Below are 4,484 nucleotides of genomic sequence, written 5' to 3'. Positions count from 1 at the left end.
ACCACATGTTTTAAAAACAAGGTAGTGTCATCTGCTAATTGAGAAATTTTAATTTCATGGCCAAAAACGGAAATTCCTTTCAGACTGTTTTCATGTACAATGCTTAACGATAATAATTCTGTAACTAAGATGAACAAGTAGGGCAAAATTGGACAGCCTTGTCTTATCCAATGGTTTATGTCAAATCTTTGATAAGTATTAAAATGAACAATTACAGAACTATTAATTCCTTTATGAAACATACTAATAATATCAATAAATCTATCATAAATCCAAATAATTGGAGGGACTTTGGAGGAACGTTATGCTCAATAGTATTAAAGGCTTTTTAGAAGTCCAAAAAGAGAATAATAGCTTTAGAGTGTACTGAATTTGCATAATCTAATAAGTCTAAAATTAGTCTTATATTGTTGCTAATATGCCAGCCCTTTACAAAACCAGACTGTGTTTCTGATGCTATGCTGTTAAGACCGGACTTCAATCTGTAAGCATAAACCATAGCTAGAATTTTAGGTCAAAAGTGTAATAGGCCACCCATTGTCTAATAATAAGGTATCCTTATCGGGTTTGGGAATAAGGGAAATAATTCCCTGTTTCATAGTCGTTGTCATCTATCCCTGGTTGATACATTCCTTATACATGGAAAAGTCCATCATCTCTTTGCCTCCAGCGTAGCGATGTCTCACTTTCACGCATGCGCACATGAGCAGACAGAAAAGCAGACCTGTTGACACCTTTATTAAATATATATAATATATATATATTATATATATATAGTATATATATGTATGTATATATATGTATAGTCACAAAGCAAAATTTCTCAGTTTAGGGAGATAACTTAAGCCTGTCCAATAGGAACTGAAGGACATTTTTATTTGATGATCATAATCTTTGAGCTTGTCTAGCTAACTAAGAAATCCTGCTTTGTGAAATATCCCAGGTGCAGACTGGATGCAATCACTTACATTATGTGGCCCAGAACTGTTTTGTAATGCGCAGGGCATTGTAGCATTTTTTTTCACATGCTGTTTACCAGTAGGCAGCAGTGCCATATCTGTGCCAGAAATGGACATGATCTGTTTTGGCACATATGGGCCATATTCATTTTTTTTAAATGTGGGCCACTTTTGGCTCACATGCTGTTTGCCAGTAGGCAGCACTGCCATATCTGTGCCAGAAGTGGACCAAATCAGCCTTTTCAATTTGTGGGCCACCTCTCGCTCACGTGCAGGCTACCAGTGCCGACAGTTGGCCAGCAGTGCCATATCGGTGCCAGAAGTGGCCCACATCCACACGCTATCTGGGAAAAGAATCTATAGAATCTATATGAATCCATGGCCTCTATATGAATCCATGACTCATGAGAACAGTTACGGTTTCTTTCATCTGTCGTAATGCTAAATCATAACCAAGAAACACCAAAGACAACTACCAACTACACAAATGAGTGGCTAACTGCTAATAGAATAATAGCCATGCACACACCACCCACTAAAAACACATTTGATTCCGTCTGTCACTCCAACTCCTCAGTGCTCTCAGATTCTTTTTCCTCTAAATGGGTGGGATTTGAGCATCTGTTACTGAAACAGCCTGTACTTCACCTGTAGCCAGATAACATCGCCTGGCAGGGTACAGCTCAAAGCACCAAAGAACAATTCTACTTTTATCTTTCTGTGACTTTACCTCCAGTGATTTGGATCTGCCCTCAGATACGAGTCTCCATCCTCTAAAAGGATGTTTTTAACCATTGGTTTGCCAGATGTTTTTTAGCCAGGGTGTATACTGCCTTCCGCCCAATGACTGCTGGGATAGGCTCCAGCTCCCCCCCGTGACCCAGAATGATAAGCTGCTTAGAAAAGAGGCCTATAGGAGATATTGCACTAGTCAAGCATTTATTTATTTATTCATTCATTCTTTCAATCAATCTCACTTTTCATGCTTTTAGGCTACATCATATTGCAACTCTGATGGCATATTTCACCCATTAAGTGTGATCTGCTTTATCAGCCTGCATTTTCTACTGACTGATTTCCAAGTGCTTGTTTATGAAGAATCATCTGGCAATCTCAAAGGAAGGAACTTCATGTGGACAATTTTAATAAACTTCACTGCCCAGAAATTCACTTTAAGCACCTACTTAGCAGGAGTCAAAATACGGAACTTTTCTAGTGTAAACTTTTTAACTCTGACTACATCTTCCCAGTGTGTTCTAAGCAGGGGTGCCACCAGGGATTTTGGGCCCCACCCAGTTATCACCACCCCAGACCCCGCCAACCCTGAAAATATAACACAGACATGCATGCAACATTCTGCATACAGTGGAATTCGCTATTTAATGCAAGAATGATACCCTCTAAAAGAAATGTGCTGAATGTCATTTTTAACAGTCTAAAAACAAAATTTCCATGGACCACTTGCAATTATGACAGTTGACCCCCTGCAATACAGGGTATGGGGATGAGGAGACAGGGCTGGTTCATTGGTAGGGGTATAGGGATGGGGGGACAGGGCTGGTTCATTGGTAGGGGTATAGGGATGGGATGAGAGGGCTGGTTCATTGGTAGGGGTATAGGGATGAGGGGACAGGGCTTGTTCATTCGTAGGGGTATAGGGATGGGGAGACAGGGCTGGTTCACTGGTAAGGGCATGGGGATGGGGAGACAGGGCTGCTGAGCCTGAAGCTGCATCCATGGCACCAGGCAGAGGCAGAGATAAATAAATTAGCTTGCTAAACGTCAGCTAAAAGAGAAGCGAAATGTAAACACTTGATCAAATCCTTCACATGGGTAAAAGAAATAATAGAATAATGCAGCAAATATGGCTAATTATGAAGAGGAAGAGCAGCTAAACTACATAACTACACAATACAATCACACAATCCTGATTATAATCACATTAATAATCCATAATCAGTCTTCATTCCCTGTATTTGCCTATATTTTCCCACCACAGATGCACATTGGCATACACATATACCCACAAACACAGACTCATCAGTGCTCACCAATGCAATATATAAGATCATGAAGGTAGGGAGGTAGGGAAGTACAGGGGGTGGTGCGAGTAACCCGTTCAGAAGTAAAGATTATTGATGCAGGGGCAGCAGGTAGGAATTTGTTTTAGGATCTCAAGTTGCCTGTAGTGAAGAAAGAAATGTCATTATCAGTATCAATGGACCAGATCAGTGTATGTGCTTTCCTTATTTCTCGCCACCAAGATGACCTCATGCTTCTCTAAAAGCTCTTGCAGCTTTGCTTTCTCCTTGATTGTTAGCACCCAACTGTACCACCTCCACAGCTTGATGATTGCCTGTTTGGCCATCTGTTGTCATTTTTGGAAGCTCACACTGCCCCTCTAATCTAGCCTCTTCCCCTAAGCCTGTTGTGTTGGTTGATTTGCTCTCTCTGTGTATGGCTTGCAGCTGCCTATTCCCACATGCAGAGGTCTGGGAATGAATGTGTAATACTGTGAAGCAAGGGGCTAATAGTTGATTTGAAGATAAAGGACGCTATTTCCTATCCAAATCCTAGCAGTCTGCATTTTGCTCTACCCTAGTGTTTTGGGTTCTGTAACAGAACAAAAATTTGGAAACATCAAGAGGGCCCCACTGACTGCAGTGCTTTTATTGTTTTCATCGACTGACAAGGACTAGGAAAACATTTTCCCCTGTATGTTGTACCACAACACTGTATAGCATTTAAAAAAAGATAAAAGGTGGAAAGTTCAATTGAAAAAGCTTTGCTTTTTTCCTCTCTACATTCTTCTCTTCAGTAAGACACACATGGTCTTGGCAGATCTTTGGCTTCAATAATGACCAAACTTACATCATTGTACAATTCACTCACCACTTGTGCATCTGAATCTGAAAAGAATCTGTCAGCTATGTGGTTCTCTTCAAATCTTTTCTTTCTAAATGTAAAATGCATTAGAAGGTTCAAATGCAATTCAAAATAGCATTGTGCTGTGTGTTAATCTAGATGAATGAGATCAAAACCTATTTATAAAGCAAAATAAAAGGTTTCTGTATCAGATACTGCAATGTAATAACATGCATGACTAGCAAATGCTCACATTGTATGACTTTATTTAGCTTTTACTGTAAGCAAAATTTAAGTCAATGAAATTTCTGAATTATCCTATGCTTTTGTCACATCTATGTGTGGGAATTTCTCTCTGCATCTCTGCATCAGCTGGAGTTTTTTTTCAGTACTGAGTATTTTTTCAGTATTTCAGTAATTTTAGTGTCCCATTCACCTGGATACATTTTTATTAATAATCAGGCTTCACTTTTTTTTTTGCTTTAACAAACATTTTTGGTATGCAGTTCCTTTTAATAAAACTCTTCACACAGTTAGTACAACAACACTGAACAAAACCATAAGCAGACACTCTCTCTCTATCTATCTATATATCTATATATATATATATATATATATATATATATATATATATATATATATACATATATATATAAAAGA

Source organism: Colossoma macropomum, unplaced genomic scaffold (genome assembly GCF_904425465.1).
Source record: "Colossoma macropomum unplaced genomic scaffold, Colossoma_macropomum, whole genome shotgun sequence".
Taxonomy (NCBI): domain Eukaryota; kingdom Metazoa; phylum Chordata; class Actinopteri; order Characiformes; family Serrasalmidae; genus Colossoma; species Colossoma macropomum.
The sequence above is the reverse complement of the archived record's forward strand: the minus strand, read 5'-3'. Positions refer to the sequence as shown.